This window comes from Hyperolius riggenbachi, chromosome 10, assembly GCF_040937935.1.
Source record: "Hyperolius riggenbachi isolate aHypRig1 chromosome 10, aHypRig1.pri, whole genome shotgun sequence".
Taxonomy (NCBI): domain Eukaryota; kingdom Metazoa; phylum Chordata; class Amphibia; order Anura; family Hyperoliidae; genus Hyperolius; species Hyperolius riggenbachi.
This window is the reverse complement of record NC_090655.1, coordinates 137,496,260-137,523,936: the sequence shown is the minus strand read 5'-3', so window position 1 is coordinate 137,523,936 and position 27,677 is coordinate 137,496,260. Positions and strand designations below refer to the sequence as shown.

Below are 27,677 nucleotides of genomic sequence, written 5' to 3'. Positions count from 1 at the left end.
AGACCCATCACAGAAGCTTAAAACATGATGATTTCTGCATTAAAACCTGAATGTCTGCACCAATTCGAGTCTTAACAAAAACCAACCAATCCTACGTTAGCAACCAGCTCCTAGCTACCTATCATCAGCTATCTCACCCATTTTGTATATGAGAGAGGTGTGACAGTCACAAAGCTTGTGGGTTTCAGTCTGGTGTTGGAGAGAGGAGAGACAGACCCATATTAGTTGTTTCAACATAAAACAATAGTCTTTTTTAAGAATGTATATAAACCAAAAATCTTTTTATAGACTGTGAGAGAGAATTAGATTGAGTGTGAGCTATTATTAGTAGTAGCTAGCTAGGTTTATTTGTGAGAGAGTGACCGTAAATTGTTAGTTTGAGTGATAGATTGTAGTGTAGTGTACTAGTAGTTGCTGTGTGAAGAGTAGAGATGGCCTGAACCTCCGATTTCCGAACCGCAATAGACTTCAATAGGGAGGGGAACTTTGAAAACTAGAAACGCTTATGCTGGCCAGAAAAGTGATGGGAAAGATGTTTCAAGGGGTCTAACATCTTTTGGAGGCAGAGAGAACAGATGGCATTGCTCTGATCTGAGGCAGACACATTAAAACATTTCCAAACCGCTGAGCCACCCTGGGGTGATGGCACTATGGTGGCATCAGCAGCTGACGTTGAAGGGCATGTTGGCTGGCTGTCCATAGGTGGCGATACATGGTGCCGGACACTGCCACTTGCTGTTTCTGACGATGAGTTCCCCTTGCTTCTTTCAGGAACTTGTCTCCTCCCACTCCTCTCCGACTCACCCTCTGAACTGTCCCCTTGGTCGTCTTGTCTCTTAGGATCCCACGTGGCATCCGTATCATCATAATCATCATAATCATCCTGCCCAGCTTCGCTTGCCTCAGACACCTCCAAACTGCACCAACAACAGGTACTCCATCATCCTCCTTCTCACACGTTACGTCCATAGTGTCGCCTAACTCAGACATATGAGGTGGTGTAACTTGCTTAGCGCCTTCATCTTGTTGTAACAATAATGGCTGTGCATCAGTGATTTCCCCACCAAATAACTCCTGCGAAGTGTCAAATGCAGCAGATGTGGTGCTTGTAGTAGCGCTGGTGGCTGCGGAAGATGTGTTCTGTGTCAAAGAGACTCTGTAACAAAAATGTCATCCTGTTTTCTACCATCCTACAAGTTCCTAAACCTATTATAATGTGCTCTGGCTTACTGCAGCACTTTCTACTATCACTGTCTCTGTAATAAATCAATGTATCTTTCCCCTGTCGGACTTGTCGCCCTGTGTCTGGAAGGCTGCCAACTCTTCTGTGCTGATCTGTTATGCACACCTCTCTCCAGGCCCCTCCGTGCACACTCCAGTGTGTGTGTGTGTTATTTACATAAGCCAACAGCGTCTCTGCTCTCTTATCTCAGTGAGATAATAGAGCTGGATAAAAATCATCCTCTGTTAGGCTGTGAAAGGAGCTGGGCTGACACATACTGAGGAATTACAGACACCGGGCAGAGCTGTCTGCAGGAAGAAACTATCAGCCTGGCTGTCACTATTCAGTGGATGAGAGCTGCAGGGGACAAAAGGTAAACACACAAATGATCTTTTGAGATTCAAAACGAAGGCTGTATACAGCCTGCTTGTGTATGGATGTATTTTCTATGTGTGGATATACTGTACATCAACCTACTTCCTGTTTTGGTGGTCATTTTGTTTGTTTATAAACAAACTTTTTAAAACTGTTTTTGACTACTTTTATTGCGGCGGGGAGTGGCGAAATTGTGACAGAGGGGAATAGGAGATGTCCCCTAACGCACTGGTATGTTTACTTTTGTGAGATTTTAACAATACAGATTCTCTTTAAATAGTCAACCACGTCCTGACAATCTTGGGAGTTGATGGGACGTGCCTTCTTCTGAGCAATGTGGCCCAGGGCCGCACGAAATCACATCAGCACGACCTCGCACAGACCTGCCGGGTATCCTTCATCTGGGTCTGCCTCTACCTCTGCCTCTACCTGTTTTGTCCGTTTTGTCCATATCGGCGGGGATGAAGTGAAAGGTATGCACTGATTTGACTAATACAATGTGCAGTCACACTGGTGCAGTTAAGGTATGCATGGAGTGGTATATCACACTGCGTGCACTCACCTAGGTAGGTGGGTGCACTGAACACAACAGCTATTACAAATGTGCACCTGTCACACACACACGTACCATGAACAGGTACAGTGACTGGTGGTATTAAATATCACACTGCGTGCGCTCACGTAAGTAGGTGGATGCACTGAACAACAGGTAGGTATATGCAGTGATGGATATTACAAATGTGCACCTGTCACACACACGTACTGTGAACAGATACAGTGACTGGTGGTATTAAATATCACACTGCGTGTGCTCACGTAGGTAGGTGGGTGCACTGAAGTGAACAACAGGTAGGCATATGCAGTGATGGGTATTACAATGTGCACCTGTCACACACAGACAGGTACCGGACAGGCATAGTGACACTGCGTGAGCTCACGTGGGCAGGTGAGTGCACTGTGAACAACAGGTAGGTATATGCAGTGATGGGTATTACAATGCGCACCTGTCACACATAGACAGGTACCAGACAGGCACAGTGACACTGCGTGCGCTCACGTAGGTAGGTGGGTGCACTGTGAACAACAGGTAGGTATATGCAGTGATGGGTATTATAATGTGCACCTGCCGCACACAGACAGATAGCGGACAGGCACAGTGACACTGTGTGCGCTCACGTAGGTAGGTGGATGCACTGAAGTGAACAACAGGTAGGTATATGCAGTGATGGGTATTACAATGTGCACCTGTCACACACAGACAGGTACCGGACGAGCACAGTGACACTGCGTGCGCTCACGTAGGTAGGTGGATGCACTGATGGGTATTACAATGTGCACCTGTCACACACAGACAGGTACCGGACAGGCACTGTGACACTGCATGCGCTCACGTAGGTAGGTGGGTGCACTGTGATCAACAGGTAGGTATATGCAGTGATTGGCATTACAATGTGCACCTGTCACACACACAGGTAGTCACTGAATGTGCTGGGCCTGGCAGTTGCACACACAGTAGGAATTACCAAGGCTGTCTATGCAACACAAGTGTCTGTGGGACATACACACACAAAAAAAAGATTAGCTCTCGAGCTGTTGAGGGGAGCTTTTTTTTTAGCAATAAGAATCAGCAAGGAGCAAGCTAAAAAGCCTACAAGAGCTTAACTAAGCTTTCCCTATAGGTCTCTGCACAGCAGCTCTCCCTTCTCTAATTCCTGCAGGCACACGAGTGAGTGAAAGCCTAACGCTGCCTGCCTTTTATAAGGGGGGGGGGAGGGAGTGTAGCCTGGCTACAATGTGCCTGCTGACTGTGATGTAGAGGGTCAAAGTTGACCCTAATGATGCACTATGGGGGCAAATCGAACTTCCGGAAAAGTTTGCAGTTCTCCGCAAACGCGAACCACGGAAGTTCACCGGGAACCATTCGCTGGTGAACCATTCGGACCATCTCTATTGGAGAGGGTTAGACAGCCAGCCAGGGCGCAGGCTTAGTGTTTGACAGAGTGAGAGAGGTGATTGATTAGTTGAGTGTGGTGCAAGTTTTCTTTTTTTTCTTTTTAAGTTCATTTTTTTTCTTCATTTTGTTTTTGATGTATTTTCTTTATTTCACCCCCTTATTTTCTAATCTGTTTTTTTTTATTTCAAGTTAATTGGATTTATTTTACTTTGCTTCTGTCGCTCATACCCCTTCCCCAATAAAGTTTTTGGCCCCAAAAGAATGGAGGGAGAGCAGCAGCAATTTCCTGCCACTTTTAAAAGAAAATGAAGTGATGGTGGTGTTGGTGGATCACGTCAAGTACGTGATCAGGTTGAGGGTGGCAGCAGCAGCAGGAAGCGTTCCGACCTGATGAGAGATGTCTTCCCTGTGTTTGCACGCAGGAAAATTTTGACAGAGCAGCAGGCAAACAGGGTAGTTGATTATTTTGATCAGGAACCTTCTACCCAGTGTGTGGAACTTGAAGCGAGTGGCAGCAGCACCAGTAGTGGCCAGGTTCCTCATGATCAGAACCCGACCACAGCTGCTTCTCTTGACGAGGTTGCTTCTTCCCAGTACTCTCCTCCAGAATTAAAGCACACACATGTTGATGAGTAGTAGCAGTAGGGTATTGTACCGTGTTAGCCATCAGTAAAAGCAAGAAGTTTTAAATCAGGATGATACCATTTATTGGCTAACTACAAATGAATAAGAATAAACAAGCTTTCGGCCTTGCAGCCTTCGTCAGGTTTATATCCTGTTGGTTTGCAAGCTGGTGGTACAGACAGCTTATATACATGCAACATCACAAGGAAAAACAGATATTTTTTTCAAGCATAAATACATCATTAAGATGCCTTAATACAAACAGACCATCTAAATGGGGTAAGATAAGGATCCTTGTTTACTTTATTGCTCACAGACCTGGTATTAGGATTGACCCAGAGGTATCGTAAATTCTTAGTTCACAAGTTCAGCTAGGGTGGCTGAGACAGTTCATATATCATCAATCTCATACCAATATAGAAAGTTGTTGTCCTTATTCAGACCCTTCTGCACAGCTTTGAAACAATTTATAAATTTTGTTTCTGCTATTAATCGGTCATTTGACGTTTTGAAGCCGCCCTTCAGGGCAGTGACACGAAGATCATCCATGTTGTGTCCGTTGGACCGAAAGTGTGTAGCAACTGGGAGTCCAGATTTGGTATCATTAATAGTGTGCCTGTGTCCATTCATACGTTTGCGCAGAGTTTGTCCAGTTTCTCCCACGTACATAACATTGGGGCATTTAGCACACATGATCAGATATACCAGATTGGTGGACCCACAAGAAAATTTACCTTGTATTCTGTACTCCTGTTGTGAACCTGGTATCGTTACCCTGTCAGTGGAGTAAATATGTCTGCAGGTCCCACATATTTTTTGTCGGCAGGGTGATGTTCCGTTTTGTTGAGGCCTATTCAAAGAGCTCCTGACAATCATCTGTTTTAGATTGTGTGGTTGCCGATATGACAAGAGTGGAGGTTTAGGGAATATCGTTCTCAGTCTGTGATCCTTGTGTAAAATGGGATGAAGTTCCTTAGCAATCCTCCTTAAGATTTCCAGGTGTGGGTTGTAGGTGACAACCAAAGGGACACGTTCCTCTTTCTGGTTTTGCTTATATTTCAGGAGTTCAGTCCTGGGGATGTTGCTGGCTTTCCTGATTTGGGCCTCAGCCATGGGAGGACTGTAACCTTGTTTAATGAAAGTGTTCTTAAGGTGATCCAGGTGCTTGTCTCTGTCCATCCTGTCAGAACAAATCCGGTTGTACCTTATAGCTTGGCTGTCAATTATAGAGTTCTTAATGTGCTTGGGATGAAAACTGTCATATCTTAGGTATGTGGGACGGTCTGTAGGTTTGCGATACACAGAGGTTTGTATGTTGTTACCCCTGATGTATATGGTGGTGTCCAGAAAGTTAATCTCTGTGTGAGAGTAGGTAAGTTTCAATTTGATTGTAGGATGGAAGGCATTGAAGTTCCTGTGGAACTGGAGAAGATCATCCTCACTTGCGGACCAGATGATTAAAATATCATCAATGAAGCGGAAGTAGGCCAAGGGTTTTATGCCACATGCATTGAGGTATTCCTCTTCGATTTGATGAGAGAGATGTGCAGAAGGATTGGGATGAGGCATTGGAGGAGACCATGGGACCAAGGTTACAAGAAGTGGTGGGTTCTGTGGTGACCGAAATGGCCCCTGTGTTTTCTTCTTCATCCAGTAGTAATCCATCACAACTGGGAGCTTGTGTCACCACCAATCTACATCACCACCAGTCAACTACAGAGGTGTTTTGTGGCCAGGTGGAGGGTCCAGAAGAGTCACTTATGGGTTCCAGTGATTTGGTTGAACAGAATTATGTTTTGGATGATGAGGTGGCTGATCCACCGTAGTTGCCATCTGGTGGGTTAGGCACTAGCAGGCGTGAGCAGCATGGAGAAACCGCAAACGGTTGGACAGCAGCCTGCAAGTGCTTTCCCATCTGTCAGTACCCACCAGTCCAATGCTGAGCATTGATGTGCTAGAACAGGTGGCACCACTGCTCCACGTGCACGCACGTCCCCTGCATGGAATTATTTTACTGTTCTGGAAGAGGATGAATCCAGCACAGCACATTAAAATGAATGAGTCATGGATCAGTGATAATTACAAGGCCCCTCTGCCTGATTCACGTTGAATTATCCAAATTGGCACCACCACCGAATAGCTAGAACTACAAAAAACCCAACCAAAAACATACCCAAGGCTCCACGCCCCACATTTTTAAGATAACTTATTTACGGAGCCTGCCTTTTATACTTTGTCTTTACCTCACTACCTTGCATGCATAAATGTTTCCTTGATTTTAACCCTTTCAATAGCTACTGGATTCCCTACTTCATTTGTTTTCCCCAACAACCCCCCCCCCCCCCCACTGTAATTCTACACCCCACTACACTCCTCCCCCCTGAAACTTTGCACCACCACATAGTGGTCCTCTCATATATACACATGTACAGTACAGTTATGGTGGTTATATATTTATACTGATATAGAAATACTCTCTGATACTAGTTGCAAATATTGAGGTTTTGGTTGCACTATTCCATATTGATACCTCTACTGTCAATGGTCTCAGATATCATATCTCGGTATGTTATATCATCCTTTACTAAGCATCGCCACATATAGTTATATCCCTCAATACTTAACCCTCACCAGATAACACACATATGATGCAATAACACACAGCGTTCTGATGATGCTTCTTATCTCTGTCAATTTCAGTATGATACTCCTGTTGTTTATTACCTGATGAAGCAGGACTGTGCCCGTGAAACGCGTTGCCAATGTTTTCTAGGAGTATGTGAATAAATTATTACTACCTGAATCAACAGCATCGTGTCTGTTTTGGAGTAGCTGGTCCACCACCGCCTCATGGACTTTTTAAACGGTTTAAGCCTATTTTATCCTGTTGGCGCCTCTGTACATCTTTACAGATCAAGATATCCACCCATGGTGGAAGGGTGGTACACCCTCCTTTTCTTCTATCCACAGAGAGCGACATCTTAGTCCTGAGTGAGGACAGGCCTAATCTCCCCACCTGCCTTTACAGTGGTTGCCTTAGGGGTAACCCCGGTTTGTAAGTATAATACTTACGATTCATTAATTTATCCCTGTTCCAATACTTACTACACTATATTGGGCTCTCGGTTTTCTGCTTTAGATTCACAATGAAGATTGGACAGACTAAATTAAAATTTTGCTGTAATGACTGCCATGGAACCACCTCTAGGTCCCATGGCATACGACAACTCCTGCTGCTCCCCCAAAAAAATTATGACTGCTGTGAAACCACCTCTAGGTCCCATGGCCTATGACAACTGCTGCTCCCGAAAAAAATTGTGATGACCGCCGTGAAACCACCTCTAGGTCCCATGGCCTACGACAACTCCTGCTGCTCCCAAATAAATTGTGATGAACGCTGTGAAACCACCTCTAGGTCCCATGGCCTACGACAACTGCTGCTTAAAAAAAAATTGTGATGACCACCATGAAACTACCTCTAGGTCCCATGGCCTACGACAGCTCCTGCTGCTCCTTACATTGTTCTAGGTCCCATGGCCTACGACAACTCCTGCTGCTCCTTACATTGTTCTGACATTTTTCCACTTCTTTTCTATAATCTATCACTTTGGTACAATTCCTTTTTAGTCTCATGAATTAACCCTTGGGGATATTGTCCAGCCATGCTGGTAAATGACAACTATTGGCCAAAATATAACCGTTTACATAGGTCGCCTTCCTATAGATTTTTTGTCTTTAAGTTAGCTCCCTCTATGTAAATGGTTATATACAGGAAGTTTACGATTTCTCTGCTCACGTCTGCCGTGAATCTCAGACCTCGGTCATTATTGTTTATTTTCTCCATAAAATTACCCAGAGCATCCTCAGACCCCTCCATATGAGCAGGACGTCGTCTATGAACCTTTTCCAGAGGACCAGGTCCACGCCCGGCCCATCACGCCTGTACACGTGGGTGTCTTCCTAATAGGCCATGAATAGGTTTGTGTACCCAGGCGCGAACCTGGTCCCCATTGCCGGCCCACTCATCTGGGGGAAGCACTCCCCTTCATAATAAAAATTGCATTAAAATGTATGGAAATATAAATAAAACCGTACTCTAAATTCAGCGCTATCCTCTATAGAAATGTTTTTGTTTTTTGTACTTTGGAAGGGGATAAGGGGAGATGCCGGACCTTAAGGGAAAAGCAGCAGGAGGAAGTAATAGCACATTACCTTAAACAGTTGCAGCGGCCTTCAATCATTATCTTTTTGAAATATATATGTGCGCGTGTGTGTATATGTATGTATGTATACACACACACACACACACACACACACACACACACACACACACACACACACACACACACACACACACACACGCGCGCGCGCGCGCGCACACACACACACACACACACACACACACACACACACACACACACACACACACACACACACACACACACACACACACACACACACACACACACACACACACACACACACTTTGTTCTTTACATAAATGAATGTGCTGGCAACAAAACATTTTCAAAGGAAATCAAATTTATCAACCCATGGAGGTCTGGATTTGGAGTAGCACTCAAAATTAAAGTGGAAAAAAAAAATACAGGCTGATCTAACTTTGATGTAATGTCCTTAAAACAAGTAAAAATAATGCTCAGTAGTGTGGGTGGCCTCCATGTGCCTGCCTGTATGACCTCCCTACAATGCCTGTCCATGATCCTGATGAGGTTGTGGATGGTCTCCTGAGGGATTTCCTCCCAGACCTGGACTAAAGCATCCATCAAACTCTGGACAGTGTGTGCTGCAACGTGGCATAGGTGGGTGGAATGAGACATGATGTGCTCTATTGGATTCAGGTTTGGGAAATGAAGTCAGTCCATAGCATTAATGCCTTCATCTTGCAGGAACTGCTGACACACTCCAGCCACATGAGGTCTAGCATTGTCTTGCATTAAAATGAACCCATGGCTAACTGCACCAGCATATGGTCTCACAAGGGATCTGAGGATCTCATCTCAGTACCAAATGGCAGTCAGGCTACATCTGACAAGCACATGAAGGGCTGTGTGGCCCCCAAAGAAATGCCACCCCCACACTGTTACTGACTCAATGCCAAACTGGTCATGCTGGAAGATGCTGCAGGCAGCAGAATATTCTCCATGGCATCTCCAGACTCTGTCTCGTCTGTCACATGTACTTAGTGTGAACCTGCTTTCATCTGTGAAAAGCAAAGGGCATCAGTGGTGAATTTGTCAATCTTGATGTTCTCTGGCAAATGCCAAATGCCATGCATGGTTTTGGGCTGTACCCACCCTCATGGAGTCTGTTTCTGACCATTTGAGCACTGACACATGCACATTTGTAGCCTGCTGGAGGTCATTTTGCAGGGCTCTGGCAATGCTTCTCCTTGCACAACGGTGGAGATAGCAGTCCTGCTGCTGGATTGTTGCCCTACTATGGCCTCCTCTACATCTCCTGATGAACTTTCCTGTCTCCTGGTAGCGCCTCCATGGTCTGGACACTACGCTGACAGATACAGCAAACCTTCTTGCCACAGCTCGCATTGATGTGCCATTCTGGATGAGCTGCACTACCTGGGCCAACTGTGGATTGTAACTTGTAGACTCTATCTCATGCTGCCACTAGAGTGAAAGCACCACCAGCATTCAAAAGTGACCAAAACAGCCATAAAGCATTGGAACTGAGAAATGGTCCGTGGTCACAACCTGCAGAACCACTCCTTTTTTGGGATGTCTTCCTAATTGTTTATAATTTCCACCCGATGTATATTCCATTTGCATAGCATGTGAAATTGACCTAAGTGGACAGTTTCATTCCACAGAAGTGTGATTGACTTGGAGTTACATTGAGAGAGAGAGAGAGAGAGAGAGAGAGAGAGAGAGAGAGAGAGAGAGAATATATATATATATATATATATATATATATATATATATATATATATATATATATATATATATATATATATATATATATATATATATTCTGATTTCTCTCTAACTCCAAATAAAAATTACAAACACAAATATTAATATTTTTTTCTAGTGCAGTGCTTAATTTAACATTTTGAGGCTGTAATATCTTAAAACACATTAAATTGCAAGTCTGGAAAGGCTATGACATGACCTAATTTGGTTTTAATAAGCTGGACAGATTCAACAGTAGTTTTTTTTTTTCAGCCACATAGCCCAGTGTCTGAGTCGAGTAATGGAGCTTCAACATTAAGATGACCGGAGGACAGCAGAAAAGTATAAGATGGACTATTGACCCTTAAGAAGGATAGGACACTAGGGAAATGCATATTGTGCTCTGTTACAGCTCCTGCTTTAATACACATTTAGGAGACATTGTTACGAAAAATCATTTTACAACTTGAAATGATGGATGACGTTGTTGTCACCTCTGTGTGACTTTCACCTCTTCCCATTGTCTCTGAAAAATGTCTTTATTATAAGCATCCATCATCAAATAATACATGCAAATTATCTACCCATAGATGGGCAGTGATCATTTTGTATTAAAATACACAAAAAGGAGCTCGATTTTGTCCTCCTCATTCACAAACTTTAAAATCAGCTTGTTAACTATAAGACTGATCTGTTGTATTTTTTGCATGGATCATGGTTAAATGTTCGTATGCAAAGAAAACTGGACCAGAAAGTCTATAGTTACCGATGAAGGGTGAGGACTTCGAGTAAAAAGTAGAGTTAGCTGGATAATTATAGTGTACCCCAGGATCCCAAATGAAGCAAAAGTTAATTTTACAGTGGGACATATAAATACACATAAAAAATAAAAGTACATTGATTTATATACAATATACTTTGAAATAACGAAAGAAACTCCATGGCCCATATGTAATTTTTTTTACTCACGAGTTATCTCCTAGAAGATAATTTTCATCTTCTCTTTAACCACTTGCCGACCGCGCACTCATACCGCGCGTCGGAAAAGTGGCAGCTGCAGGACCAGCGACGCAGTATTGCGTCGCCAGCTGCAGGCTGATTAATCAGGAAGCAGCCGCTCGTGCGAGCGGCTGCTTCCTGTCAATTCACGGCGGGGGGCTCCGTGAATAGCCTGCGGGCCGCCGATGGCGGCTCGCAGGCTAAATGTAAACACAAGCGGAAATAATCCGCTTTGTTTACATTTGTATGGCGCTGCTGCGCAGCAGCGCCGTAAGGCAGATCGGCGATCCCCGGCCAATCAGCGGCCAGGGATCGCCGCCATGTGACAGGGGACGTCCCGTCACTGGCTGCACAGGACGGATAGCGTCCTGTGCAGCCCGGATCTCCAAGGGGGGGCCAGGTAGGAGAGGGAGGGGGAGGATTTCGCCGCGGAGGGGGGCTTTGAGGTGCCCCCCCCGCAACACCCGGCAGGCAGGAGCGATCAGACCCCCCCAGCACATCATCCCCCTATTGGGGAAAAAAGGGGGGCGACCTGGTCGCTCTGCCTGCACGCTGATCTGTGCTGGGGGCTGCAGAGCTCACCCAGCACAGATCAGCTACAACAGCGCTGGTCCTTAAGGGGGGGTAAAGGGTGGGTCCTCAAGTGGTTAAGATATCTTTTCAGCATTTTACAATTGAAAAAGTACCCAAAAGTTGGTGAAAAGGAGCTATTAAAAAAGTTTTGAGCATGTTCTTGCTTGCTGGTAGTTTAAAAAATATTCTATAACATATATATGAAAATATCACCTAGGAGAAAACTCAGGAGAAAAAGTGAATTGCATATGGGCCGATGTGTCCTAACTGATAAAGAACAAAGTGCAAATCCTCAAAATTGAATACATCAGGTATCTACTGTATGATACATACATTACAAAGTGCCAACATCAATTACCTATATCTCCGTCCCCATAGCATTATCACCACCATGCAAATAAAGATAAAAAGTTTTGACCCTCCCGTGATCTGTGAACCTCCCAGAAAAAAACACAAAGAACGCCCATAGCAAAATACATTGTAGTAAGTCTCAATTAGAGCACAACAATGAATGTATATAAAAGAAAAAATGCTTACAAACATGGGTTGCTTTTGGAGTGTGTATTTAGCACCAACAGTCTATTATGTGTCAATCAATGAGAAAGAGGGTTGCCGGCACTACAATGTCTGTAACCGTATCACTGGGATTTTTGAGGAAGGAGAGATGTTCTAAAGGCCACCTTGTTGTTATGATAAATACTGCGTGCTCATGACAGATGAATCGAATATATACATTGGATCAGCATCAATAGAAAAAACAGTTGAGTCAGGCACTGCAGTGATTGCTGTTTTAATGGTGTTTCAGATTGGAGTAAATCACCATAGTTGTATCAAAAATTGTGACATTTTAAGGTAGGTGCAAAACATCATCGTCATTGGAAATTTCATCAAGTATAAAAATCTTGTGCATTCAAACAGTTGCAAGAGGAGGATGTCCTACCATGTCAAAAGGTGGCGGTGGTGGGTGCAGGGCAAAAACGGTAGCCTAACGGCCGTTTCGCACGGCGGTGCTTCTTCCGAGGCTGATCGGAAGAAGCACCGCCGTGCGAAACGGCCGTTAGGCTACCGTTTTTGCCCTGCACCCACCACCGCCACCTTTTGACATGGTAGGACATCCTCCTCTTGCAACTGTTTGAATGCACAAGATTTTTATACTTGATGAAATTTCCAATGACGATGATGTTTTGCACTTACCTTAAAATGTCACAATTTTTGATACAACTATGGTGATTTACTCCAATCTGAAACACCATTAAAACAGCAATCACTGCAGTGCCTGACTCAACTGTTTTTTCTATTGATGCTGAGTCTATTATGTGTATAGGATACTTTAAAAACTATGAACATGGGGTGGCAATGTGTATTTAATGGCATAGGTCTTTCTGCATTCTGTGTCTTTGAAAGGAAGTTGTGAATAAACTTGTTTGTATTCTTATTGGTATGTTATAGCCAAGAACTATAGCTCCAGCATTCTACATTGCTGCTCCACAAAGATGCTTGTTTAAATAGCCTTTCTATCAATTGCTAACAAAAGCAACCACCAAGAGTGCTTGTGTGGAAATTCATGTGCCAACTCTGGTGGTGGAGAAACCTTTTAGGTATTTGCAAAAAAAAAAAAAAACTTTCTGTAAAGTAAAGACACTATCTATGTCCAAGCAGAGGGGAATAAGTACAGACAGGTGGAAGTGCCAAAAATGTATAAAATAGTATGAAAAAAACAGTTTAGTAAAGAATTAGATGTTGGCTTACACCCCACAAAATCACCAGCTCTTCTGGCAAAATGTATTTATCACAAAAAGCAGGCCAACTCATTTCATGGTATCATACCAGCTTCTTCAGGTCAATGAAAGAGTGCGACTCTGGCAAAGAGTGCAACTTCTATCTATTTTTGGCGCTTTCAGCTGTCTGTTGCATCAGGATCTTGTGAGCACTACCTGGAGACTGCAGTTACTGCTGCAGAAATAACAGTGCTTTCATGACGAATGTCTAATTTTATGAATAGGTGAGTATGACTTGTTGCCTTCTTTCATATTAAACATCCAGTAAGAACAACAGCCGAAGCACCAACTCATGCAATTTGGGTTTAATGGCAGTCACATAGGCATACAGGCAATCCAACAAAGGTGATAGGGAGAGAGAGATACCGGCCTTACAGCCGTTTCACGGCAACTGCCGCTTCTTCAGAGACCAGAAGTATCTACTTCTGGTCTCTGAAGAAGCGGCAGTTGCCGTGAATCGGCTGTAAGGCCGGTATCTCTCTCTCCCTATCACCTTTGCTGGATTGGCTGTATGCCTATGTGACTGCCATTAAACCCAAATTGCATGAGTTGGTGCTCCGGCTGTTGTTCTTACTGGATGTTACATATGTGTGGAACGTGAGCACGACCATCAGTGGTAGGCTATCCATAGTGTTCGTCTGTTGGAAGCACCTGGTGCCCATCTATCTTTTATCTACCCCACTTCTTTCATATTATTTCTTCTCCATATTTCCCTCTGGAGAAAATGCAACCTGATCTTTAGATTACAATATATTTCATCACTGAGAACTCATTTTCCAAGTCTCTTGATTATTAATTTAACCCTTGACCGGATTCATTATTTTGTTTTTTGAGCTTTTGGAAATCCATTCTCTTTCTTTCTGTGCACAGTCACTAGTGATACCAGAGATGCAGATACAGATCACAGATACTGTATGTGAAGCAGTCACACATACTATATATTAATGTTGCCATCCCGAGTAATCCTTGGCAGCAGTGTGGCTTAAAGAGACACTGAAGCGAAAAAAATATGATATAATGAATTGGTTGTGTACTATGAATAATTACTAGAAGATTAGCAGCAAAGAAAATATTCTCATATTTTTATTTTCAGGTATATAGTGTTTTTTCTAACATTGCATCATTCTCTAATATGTGCAGATTACACAACACTCAGCATTCAAAATGATTCTTTCAGAGCAGTCTGAACTAATGACCTCTCCTCTGGCAGAGAAAAAGTAAATAGTTAACTAACAGTTGAGATAATAAAAGTCAGAAAACAGCCCTCTCCACGACTTTGAAAGTCGTAGAGATTAATGGCTTTTTTGTATAGAGATAACAACTGGAGTTTCTTAACTCTTCCTGTACTGGAAACAATTAGACTGATGTATCTGATCTTAATGTTTTATTTCTTAGCTGTGCTACACATACAAATCATAATATGATTTTTTTTTCGCTTCAGTGTCTCTTTAAAGGGAGAGACATTGAGACAATGCTAGACCACCAGGCCCCAGTCGCTATTGCTCAGAGGTATGTGTTGATACTAGCAATAACAAGGAAGCTGACTAGCAGTGAATATTACCATTTTATGCATTTGAAATAACATAAAGATAAAAACATTTTGGTCCATGCACAAGTAACTTTTTCTCCTAGGAGATAATTTTTCATCTTCTCTTTAAAATAACTTTTCAGCATTTTGCAAATATCAAAAAGTAGGTGAAACGGTTATTTCAAAATTAGTTTGGGTATTTTCTCGCTTGCTCTAGCATTTTTACAAACTTCATTCTTTTTTAAGACATAAAACTACACGATTTTTCATAATTACGCTCTAACTATTCATTGTATCTCTTTATATGAGCCATTAATTACTGCCTCATATTACACATACTTTTTGTAATTTTGAATGTTTCAAATATTATGGATAGAAAACTATGTTGTGGCGCTACTATATATTTCTTTAGACGCAGAATGAATTATTAGCCTACAGAACTTACAGAATCTTATTTATATCATTACTTTTTCCTCCATGTTGTTTCCAAAGTTACCTACACAAACACACACACACACACACACACACACGCACACACACACATAGATAAATATATATATATATACACACACACACACACACACACACACACACACACACACACACACACACGTAGCCCCCGCTGCCACGCACTGATTGGCCGCCGGGTCCCTGGAAGAAAAGAGGGGACTTGAGGATCCCAGCGGATGAAAAACTGCACAAAAAGGTTCGGGGGGAGAAGCCTGGGTCCCGCTGGCAGCGATGATCCCACGCAGGACCCAGTGCTACAGAGCAGGAGGCAGATTTTTGGCAGCCCGACCTGAGCACGAGCTTACCGCTGCGCACATAGAAATAACAGCCCGTGCTGAGGTCTCGGCTTACCACCTGGGAGGTTAAATCACATATAATAAAGTATAATTTTCTCATCCCAGAGTCCATATTCCCCATATGGTCTTTAAATCCCGCCCTGTCTGAAATGTGGGATCTGACAATGTTTTTTTCTTTCCTAGCCATTGGTGCAAAGGACATGGGGGATTGATATCATGACTCCACTACTCATGTCCTGCTCTCAGCCCACACCCACTGTGAAAAGTGATGTAATCTATTCCTGGCAGTAGCAGCAGGCAGACAGACATCTGGTATAGGGATTATAGCAAACAGACATAAGACAGGCTGCAGCAGATCTCCTGTCTCCCCCTCTCCTACCCACTACAAAAAGAGATGTCATTTGAGGCAGGGAGGGAGCAGGGAAGGAGGAACAAGGGAGGGCACCAGGCTGGAGGGGAGGAAACAATGCTTGGGGGTGTACTTGCTAAGGCATCAGCATAAGTAGAAAAATGAAGGTGCTACTACAGATATAAATGTGAATTTGTTCTATCCACTATGTTGCACCAAATGTAAACTTTATATGTGCATCTAACATATATACATACAGTGGGTTGCAAAAGTATTTGACCCCTTGAAGGTTTCCACATTTTATCACATTACTGCCACACAAACATGCATAAATTTTATTGGAATTCCACTTGAAAGACCAATACAAAGTGGTGTACATGTGAGAAGTGGAATGTAAATCATACAGGATTCCAAACATTTTTTACAAATAAATAACTGCAAAGTGGGGTGTGCGTAGTTATTCAGCCCCCTGAGTCAATACTTTGTAGAAGTAGAACCACCTTTTGCTGCAATTACAGCTGCCAGACTTTTAGCGTATGTCTCTACCAGCTTTGCACATCTAGAGAAATCCTTGCCCATTCTTCTTTGCAAAACAGCTCCAGCTCAGTCAGATTAGATGGACAGGGTTTGTGAACAGCAGTTTTCAGATCCACAGATTCTCGATTGGATTTAGATCTGGACTTTGACTGGGCCATTCTAACACATAGATATGTTTTGTTTTAAACCATTACATTGTTGCCCTGGCTTTATGTTTAGGATCATTGTCCTGCTGGAAGGTGAACCTCCGCCCCAGTCTCAAGTCTTTTGCAGACTCCAAGAGGTTTTCTTCCAAGTTTGCCCTGTATTTGTCTCCATCCATCTTCCAATTAACTCTGACCAGCTTCCCTGTCCCTGCTGAAGAGATGCACCATCCGAGCATGATGCTGCCACCACCATATTTGACAGTGGGGATGGTGTGTTCAGAGTGATGTGCAGTGTTCGTTTTCCGCCACACATAGCGTTTTTCATTTTGGCCAAAAAGTTCCATTTTGGTCTCATCTAACCAGAGCACCTTCTTCCACATGGTTGCTGTGTCCCCCACATGGCTTGTGGCAAACTGCAAACGGGACTTCTTATGCTTTTCTGTTAACAATGCCTCTCTTCTTGCCACTCTTCCATAAAGGCCAACTTTGTACAGTGCATGACTAATAGTTTTCCTATGGACAGAGTCTCCCACCTGAGCTGTAGATCTCTGCAGCTCGTCCAGAGTCACCATGGGCCTCTTGACTGCATTTCTGATCAGCGCTCACCTTGTTTGGCCTGTGAGTTTAGGTGGACGGCCTTGTCTTAGTAGGTTTACAGTTGTGCCATACTCCTTCCATTTCTGAATGATCACTTGAACAGTGCTCCGTGGGATGTTCAAGGCTTTGGAAATCTTTTTGTAGCCTAAGCCTGCTTTAAATTTCTCAATAACTTGATCCCTGACCTGTCTTGTGTGTTCTTTGGACTTCACTGTGTTGTTGCTCCCAATATTCTCTTAGACAACCTCTGAGGCCCTCACAGAGCAGCTGTATTTGTACTGACATTAGATTACACACAGGTGCACTATATTTAGTCATTAGCACTCATCAGGCAATGTCTATAGGCAACTGCGTAATATGTCCAGCGCTGCGTAATATGTGGGCGCTTTATAAATGCAATAAGTAAATAAATAAACTGACTGCACTCAGATCAAAGGGGGCCGAATAATTATGCACACACCACTTTGCAGATATTTATTTGTAAAAAATGTTTGGAATCATGTATGATTTTTTCTCCACTTCTCACGTGTACACCACTTTGTGTTGGTCTTTCATGTGGAATTCCAATAAAATTGATTCATGTTTGTGGCAGTAATATGACAAAATGTGGAAAACTTCAAGGGGGCCGAATAGTTTTGCAACCCACTGTATATACACAGTGCATATATTACATATTTGTTGCCATGCATTATTTTTTTGACCAAATGTACTCTTTAAGCTCAAGTTACCAACATAGGATTTTCACCCAAGTCAGTGTTTTTTTTTTTGTTTTTTTGGTGGAAGTGTCGGATGATGGACTGAGTTTGTAAGACTAAAACCGTAGCTATGACTGTGTGCTTCATTTAGCTGCATACCCAAAAAATAGCGGTATTTTAACTTTAGTAATGTTCTCACCAGGGCCGGTTCTCTCATGAAGCAAGGTGAAACATTTGCATCAGGGGCAGAGATTTCAGGGGCAGCATTTTTGTATTGTGTGTACCTTCCTGAGGAGGAATTTATTGGCTGAGGGTGAGCAGTTTGTTTGTCACAGACTCACAGCCATCCAGTGTGCTATTGTGTGTGGGCAGCATGGTGGCGTTATGGTTAGCGCCTTGCAGAGCTGGGTCCCCGGTTCCAATCCCGGCCAGGCCAACATCTGCAAGGAGTTTGTATGTTCTCCCTGTGCCTGCACAGGTTTCCTCTGGGCACTCCGGTTTCCTCCCACACCCCAAAAACATGCAGATAAAGCAAATTAACTTCCCCTCTAAATTGGCCCAACAATAAATACACTACACGATACATACATTGACATATGACTATGGTAGGGATTAGATTGTGAACTCCTCTGAGGGACCATTAGTGACAAAATTATATTCTCTGTACAGCGCTATATAAATACTTAATAATAATAATAATAATAATAATAATTGTGCTGCAGCATGTCATGTGCGACCATTAACTAAAGCAGAGTAAATTGTTGGGAGTTGTGGGATCATCCCAAATCAGGAGGTGGGGACGCATCCTCACATGTTTGCATCAAAAAATCTAGAACCAGCCCTGGTTATCACCAGTGTTTCCTTTTGGTTCCTGTTTACTTTTCACCAGAGAATCTGAATTTGACTGCTATTTCACTGCTTTATCTGCATCGGTAAAATAACTAACTTTTTTCACCCTTCTAATGCAAGAAAAAATTAGCTCAGACAAGTTCTTGGCAGAAAATAAAAAGGTTTACAAATACAAAGAACCCCCACCACCACCACCCAAAAAAAAAAACATATACAAAGACTCAAGGGCACAGGATTTCAAAGGAATCAGAAACCTGCACATGCATAAAAACACCAGATGAACACAGATTTGAAGGATACTCGAGATGAGAGGAATATAGAGGCTGCCATATTTGTTTCCTTTTAAACAAAACCAGTTGCCTGGCAGTCCTCCCAATCCTGTGTCTTTAATATGTTTAGTGTTATAATTTACCTTTAGCCATAGACCCTGAACAAGCATGTAGCAGATCAGGTTTAGGATTAGCCATATCTGTGATCTAGGGTTTTTACTTATGCCAGAAGATCAGTAGGGCTGCCAGGCAACTGGCATTGTTTATAAGGAAATCTGCAGGGATGCTAATCCGGATTCCGCATATCCGGGTAACCTGGCTATCCGAACTTTTTTACGCTATCCAATTTTTTTTAAATCCGAATAGCTATCTGCGGATATCTGAACGCATAAAACGGATATCCGCGAATATTGCAGATATCCGGATCTGAAATCTATTACAAAGTAAAAATCCCTCCTCCCTCCACCCTCCTCCTGTGCATACAGTTGCTGCTAAATGGCTATCTGGGGTTCTCTTCGGACAACTGTTGAACACAAAAGGCAAGGCAAGGCCGTCCCTGGGTGGGTTTGAACCACCAACCTTCGGTTAACAGCAAATGCGCTAACCAATGGCGCCACAGATACTGTGCACACAGTTGCTGCTAAATTATTTTACGGGGATGTATGTGTGTCTTTTGGAGTGAGGAAGTAAGTCTGCTCCAAGAAGTTTAACCTCCCTGGCGGTATGGACGAGCTGAGTTCGTCCAGCAAAAACTTGCAAAAAACGTTAATGACGAGCTGAGCTCGTCCATGCCGACAGGGAGATTTCCTGTTTCTCTGCCCCGCCGGCTGCATTTTTTTCTTATCAGAGGGATTCCCCAGGATGGCTGGATGCCTGACTGCACGCTGTGAGTAGCGATCTGTGCTACCCACAGCGTGCAGAACAAGCATCCAGCCACCCTAGGGAATCCCTGGGCAGCCAGCGGGGCAGAGAATGTGCGGGGGATCCCCCTTGTATGTGGAGGCTGTGCTGGCGGGGGATCCCCCTCTGTGCGGGCGGGGGGAACCCCTTTATATGGTGGCTGTTGCGGGCAGGGGATCCCCCTCTGTGCGGGCGGGGGGATCCCCCTTCTATTGTGGCTGTTGCGGGCGGGGGATCGCCCTCTGTGCGGGTGGGGGGATCCCCCTTCTATTGTGGCTGTTGCGGGCAGGGGATCCCCCTCTGTGCGGGTGGGGGATCCCCCTTCTATTGTGGCTGTTGCGGGCAGGGGATCCCCCTCTGTGCGGGCGGGGGGATCCCCCTTCTATTGTGGCTGTTGCGGGCGGCCTATCCCCCTCCTCCCCCTCCCTCCCGATGTCCCCCCTCCCGATCTGCCACAGAGGCATTTGTGTTAGAGGTACTGTAACTTTTACATTTGTGTCCCGATTTCAGCATCAGAAACCCTTCCTATATCTATATAGAAGGCTTTCTAAATAGAGATGACTCGAACGGTTCACCAGTGAACGGTTCCCGGCGAACTTCGGTGGTTCCCGTTCGCGATCGACCGCGAACTTCTCCAGAAGTTCGATTCGCTCCCATAGTGCATCATGAGAGTCAGCTTTGACCCTCTACATCACAGTCAGCAGGCACATTGTAGCCAATCAGGCTACACTTCCTCCTGGAGTCACTCCCCCCTTATAAAAGGCAGGCAGCGTCAGGCATTGGACTCACTCGTGTGCTTGCAGTAATTAGAGAAGGGAGAGCTGCTGTGCAGAGACCTATAGGGAAAGCTTAGTTAGGCTCTTGTAGGCTTCTCAGCTTGCTCCTTGCTGATTCTTATTGCTAAAAAAGAACCCCTCCAAAGCCCTTTTGAGAGCTAATCTTGTTCTTGTGATATATATTTTTTTTTTTTGTGGCCCACTTGCATTATATAAAGCCCTGTCAGTCAGTCGCAGCTGGCCTTTGGCCCCTTGGTGGTATAATTATTACTACTGTACCAGGTGTACATTGTAATACCCATCACTGCATATACCTACCTAATGTTCACAGTGCACCCACCTACCTACGTGAGCGCACGCAGTGTCACTGTGCCTGTCCGGTACCTGACTGTGTGTGACAAGTGCACGTTGTAATACCCATCACTGCATATACCTACCTGTTGTGTTCAGTGCATCCACCTACCTACGTGAGCGCACGCAGTGTCACTGTTCCTGTCCAGTACCTGTCTGTGTTTGACAGGTGCACATTGTAATACCCATCACTGCATATACCTACCTGTTGTGTTCAGTGCACCCACCTACCTACGTGTCTGCAGCAAACAATATTGTGGAATTGTCACTGGGCTTTGCAACACTTAAATAAATGAATCCAAAAGTTTTGATTAACTCAATAATAATCAAACCACAGAAGTAATCAATGTCCCTTTGAATGAGAGTTGGGTATCAAAACACAATGTCATTGGGCACTTAAAAGGACGTCATGTTTCGCAGGTCTTACCTGTTTCTTCAGGTCAGGGTCACAGAGTCTTTGTACAGAACACCAGAACCTTCTAATATGCCTCTGTGGAGAGTAATTTTGAGAGGGAATGAGCAAACAACTGCTTTTCTCATGTAGGACTGAAATCACAGATAAGGAGAGGAGCACACAATTACAGCGAGTGTATGTGGGGAAAGTGAGGCAAATTGGCAATCTATACCATAATGCCTTGGGAATCGGGCAGCAGCTAGGGTATAGCAGTAAACAGTTTCCAACATCTTGGAGGCAGCAGGCAGTAATAAATTAGCTATCATGAATTGGGTGCAATGGTAATAGTTTGAGCAACATTTGGTAAACCAAAATGGGTAGTGTTGGCTCCTTTAGGCATACAGAGTATTGTCTACGGTTAACTTAGCTTGCACAATGTTGTTAGCTTGTGCAATTTTATTCCTGGAATTAACCAGTGAGTCCCCATCTGTAATATTTTTAAATTTGAGGCCATGTTCAGTACAAGGGTTTTGATCATAGGCATTTCCAGCTCTAACCTTGTCCAGAATACTGCATAAAACTTGCATGTCTGGTTCCTCTTTGAGTGTGTTTGTTCGTGGTGCTTCAACCTACTGGGGGCTAATTTACTTCCTGCCTAAAAACTGATCCTAGTCTGTAGTAAAAGCATTAGATTGTGAGTCCCACTGAGTACCAGTCACAGATGTAGATTTTGGGTTTAAAGTATTAAACAACGTGCGACTGGTGGCGCCGTAGTATGGCAGCCTTGGCTCTTGACTTTCGGACATTATCGCCCCCTCCTTCCTGAACCTGTTGGAGACAAAACCAATTCCGGGTACAAATCCCCGTTTGTACTTCGCGAAATAAATGATTCTGATTCTGATTATATAAAAAATGACAATTGTATATACAATAATTAATAATTGTTTTTTTTTTTACATATGTTGAGGTTTTTAGTGTTCAATGTCGAAATCTTAATTATGTGGCAGGATAAAATGTGAGCACCAAAATACTGTCTACATTACTGTTTAAGTGACTGCAGTCACCCGACCTGACAGCCACTTCAGTTGTCAGCTTCTGATGACCAGGCACACTAGAGTAATTGTTGAATGCATTTGCCTTTATTGAAGAAAATTGCAGTTTTTATTTAGTTTCATGAGTCTACATCTTTAACATCTGTCCTGTCCTTCACCTTTCTCTCACACAAGAGAAACTACTATTTTAAGGCACTTTTGTACACTCTTTAAAGACCATTAGCCGTCTTGCTTCTCAAATGTACATTTAAAAGGCTTGCTTTTATTGTCTAGCACTATATAGAGCTAATTGCCTAAGAAACATGTCAGCCTTTGCACCCAGAGAGGCACTTTCTCTGTGGTTAAAGCAGCTTGCAGCCAGGGTGTCTGACTTGGAGCCTGAGGGCATTCTAATGAATATGGGTTGGTGAGTCCTACAGCAAAATAGAAGCTAACTGGTTCCCCACAGAGTTCTATTTTTCTATTTTTTTACATGTGTATTTCTGGATCAGAATGTAATTTTGCTGTTTCATAGTTAAAGCTAAAATTAGAAAAATAAAACAAAGTATCGCATATTTATATTAATGTGAAACATTTTTTGTCTCTTTCCTGATTTCATCTATATTTACTTATTCTTAACGCTTGTATTGGATGGATTGCTACACATAAATAGGTCAACATTACAGAACACACAGCTTATTTTATTCATAGGAAAAAAAAAACAATAATCATATGCAGGAGCTGCTGCAGATCTCTTTGTGGTATGTTTTTTTTAATCTTGTTTTTAGGGTCTAAAAGCTTGTGAAAAAATTGCACGGCTTTTAGACCCTAAATCTGGAAATAATCATAACGCCAGGGAGGTTAAGGCGGACTCCAAGATGCCACAATGAACCCCCCCAGGGCGTCTTTGGCCCCTACCTCCTCCTGGGGCACCAGAGGTGGGGAAAAGCCCCTTGTCCATGAATTGGACAAAGGCTCTGGGGGAGAGGGGGGAGGCTTGGCTGCCCCTTTCCTCCAGTACACCCCCATACCATGGACCATGTGTGCTTGTATAGCTCAGGGTGTGAAGCCCCACGCAACATTTATATACATGTTGATACATTATCTGTCATTTTACTGCATTTAATGAAGCAACTTTTTTTCTCTAACTGTAGCATCGATTTTCTCAAAAACTACAAAGTCTTTTTAAACAATGTTCCCACTGTTCTCTTTAACATACTCTGCAAATTTGGTGTTTCTAGCATGTGCGGAGGCTTTGCTATTAGCTATTAAGGTCGGCAGCCATTGACTTTAATGTTAAACGCAAATTGTTTCCAAAACCGTTTGCATTAAATCGAATGACAGTTGTTCGCTGGGAACTGGCTGCCGGTGAACTGTTAGGGCCATCACTACAGGTCAAGTGTTGCAATAGAAACTGTATTTGGCCTAAGTCCAGGTCACAGGCCATCTGGCAGAGAGAGGATGTTTGAGATAACTTTGAAACCAAGCTATAATGTTTGGTTCTTTCTTGTAAAGCATCATGCTTTAAGCATGCAATATGAAATGTAGGATGAATTGTGAAAGTACCAACAATTATGTAGTGCTATTTGTTTATAAACGATTGTGATAAAAAAAAAACTGTAATTGTCGTACAACTGTGGGGACATGACAATAGAATAATAGAATGAATATGTACAGTACTTTGGCTTCTTTGCGGCTGCTGAGGGTGTTCTCAATCTAGATTTAGAGGGGACAGGTGAAAATTGCTTCCGTCCTTGAGGTGAAAACACCCGTAGGCTAAAGTGGTTAATAAAGTAGCAAACAAGTGTGTATCATTATAGAACCCAATATTCCTCTCCCAGTAACTGATACTTAAGCCCCAATTACTCAGCTATCCAACTTTTTTTAGGCCCCTTTCCCACATTCACGTTTTCAGACACAATTTCTGTAACGTGATGCAACACGATCCACAGGGACACCCAAAGTGCATAGCCTGCACTGTCTGATGTCCCCATCCATGCATTGTGATTCAATGCAGAATCACAACATGATGCTGACAAAAATTCCCAAAGGCATTTCCATTATAATGAATGTAAATCACACCTACATTGGGAAGAATCACAGAGAAATGCAAGTAGGGAAGGGGCCTTACACAGCAGTAAATAAGTGCCTTTTTTGTACTTAAAAAAACTTGACAGAGAAACCAGCAAACTCATCTCCAAACATATGTCACATTACATGGAGATTATATTCTTTCGTATTTAAAATATACAATAAAGATTTGTGAAATAAAAATGGAAACAAAGCAGTATATATTCTCAAAAAGCTTTTCATCATAATGAGACAGATAGGAGAAAAAGTGCACACTGTGATACTCGTAGGTGAGGGCTCTAGGCCTTATAGGAAAGGTCTCATCTGGTCATTCATGTATGCTTGATAAAGCAGGGGTGCTTCCCTGGGAAACGCTTCGCAGTAAAGATTTAAAACACAGCCTTTGCATATTATTGCGGCTAATACCACCTTGCTTTCCTAGCTTTTTTTATCTCCTACTACACTCATAGCCAGGGAATCAGGCTTGTACCGGCCAAGCACAGAAAAACATTTACACGTCCACCACAGCGTGTTCCAAATAACTGCCGTGCAATTCCAACCGGCTCACCATCCATGGCCATGAGGCTATCCAAGTAAGCAGGTCCCCAGCATAAGAGGGACACAAGTGTGACCTCTGGCAAACCTATATAGGTTTCTCCAGCCCCAAAAACCAGGTGAGACCTTTCCTATATCTTAAAGGGAACCTAAACTGAGAAGGCTATGGATTTTTCCTTTTAAAATAATACCAGTTGCCTGACTCTCTTGCTCATCCTATGTCTCTAATACCTTCAGCCACAGCCCCATCAGAAGCATGCAGATCAGGTGCTCTGACTGAAGTCAGACTGGATTAGCTGCATGCTTGTTTCACGTGTGTGATTCAGCACTACTACAGCCACAGCGATCAGCAGGATGGCCAGGCAACTGGTATTGTTTAAAAGGAAACATCCATATCCCTCTCAGTTTAGGTTCCCTTTAAGGCATAAACTACAGTACGCGTTACTTCTATGTTTTTTCATCCTAAAGTTATATGACAAATGACAACTGTTAAACTAATTGAAGTGAAGGTATATTCATGTTTGCAATGGAGTTCTATTATGAGTTAGTGCATATGGTCCATCAGTAGGAGAATTAACCATTTCAGCCGCACGGACATGAGCTTCACGTCCGAAGAGGCAGGTGTTAGAGTCGCAGGGATGCACTAGTCACGTCCCTGCAGTTTGGGGGGTCTGCAAGCGATCCTGCGGGCAGATGCCGTGATCACGCTGCTGCTAGCAGGGGGGATTGACTCCCCTGTGCCAATCCGAGCATGTCCGCCGAGAATAAACACTGTTTGTGTTCAAAAACAGTGTTTATTCTGTAAATGGAGCATCAGTTCTGCCGGTTTCCGCCACCGATCATTAAATTTATGAATGGAAACAATGTTGCCATTCATAATCTCCCCGCCGCCGCTGTGATCAGAGGCTTCCGATGGAAGCCTACGTCACTTCCACTTGTTACAATGTAACAATACATTGTATCCTATGTAGCATAATTGTACACTACATAGAATTTTGCTCAGCGAGAACATCTTGTGGCCAAATAGTACAATACACCTACTGACTTTAGGGGGGGAAAAAATATCTATGTCAAGAGGGCATCTTATTATTTAATAATGGGCTCAAAATTAGTGATGGATGTAAAACAGAAAAAAATGCACCTTTATTTCTAAATAAAATATTGTCACCATACATTATACTAAGGATATAATTGTAACGTTGCAATAACTGGGACAAATGGGCAAATAAGATGTGTGGATTTTAATTATGGTAGCATGTATTATTTTTAAACTATAATGGCCGAAATCTGAGAAATAATGATTTTTTTCATTTTTTTTTTGTATTATTGCTGTCAAAATGCATTTAGAAGAAAATAATTTTTAACATAATGTACCACCCAAAGAAAGCCTAATTGGTGGCGGAAAAAACAAGGTATAGATCATTTATTTATGATAAGTAGTGATAAAGTTATTGGGGAATGAAAGGGAGGAGTGCTGAAAGGGGAAGATTCCTCTCGTCCATAAGATGAAAAATACCTGCAGGCTGAAATAGTTAAGTGCAAGTTCATTTCTGATAAAATGTCTGAAGAAAGACGTCTCTCACTTTTAAATGTGTGAGAGTTGTATTTGCCCTGCACTTGAAATCATTTGCACTTTTATTTCAAAACTACTAGTAAGTATACTGACAAAGATTTTAATTGCTTTCTCATTGATTTTGAAACTGTCACAAAAGAACTTCAAATACAGAACAACAGGATATGCAACTTTTAGAAACTGAGAGAAGGAAAAACAATTAAATGCATCTACAAATGTACTTTTACAGTGATCCATCTGCTCTTAACAATAGCACGGTTTACAATCAGACCCAGAACACATTTTACAGTTAAAGTGTTTTTGTTTTTTAAATGGCAAATATATAATACTGACCACTGGCTCTTATTCAAATCACTTTTTCTTTTAAAAAAAATTCTCCCAAGAGATAATTTATCATTTTTTTTGTTTAAAATGAATTATCCGTACTCTGCAATTGAAAAAGTATTCAAACGTAGGTGAAAAGGTACTGTCAATATTATACTGAGTATTTTCTTGCTTGCTGGTATCTTAAGACATGCTATTAATATGGTGTGAAAATGTTGTCTAGGAAGGGCCACAGTGTCTTCTATAGTGTAATGTGCTATTGATAGGAGATTCAATGTCTGCATTTTCACATTGTGTTCTCTAGAATAGGCCAATAGCAATTTGGTTGCAAAGTACTAATCAAAACTATTGAAAATGTTCAAAAATCCTGTTCTTGTGGTCTAAGATGTAACAGGTCTTCCTTAACATGACCTGATAGCAAATATCCGACTATTACCAATTTGCAGGGTTCAGTTTGGCAACTTATCATCTTAGA

At 42.8% G+C, this 27,677-nt stretch overlaps 1 long non-coding RNA gene across 2 annotated transcripts in view; it reads right to left on the bottom strand.

Moving 5' to 3' along the window:
- LOC137535667 (uncharacterized) overlaps positions 1–27,677 on the bottom strand; it is a 95,219-nt gene that overhangs the window by 5,765 nt on the left and 61,777 nt on the right. For both annotated transcript variants that reach the window (XR_011024430.1, XR_011024431.1), the window contains one exon: positions 21,683–21,745. This is a non-coding gene — a long non-coding RNA (uncharacterized lncRNA). The remainder of the gene's footprint in view (positions 1–21,682; positions 21,746–27,677) is intronic.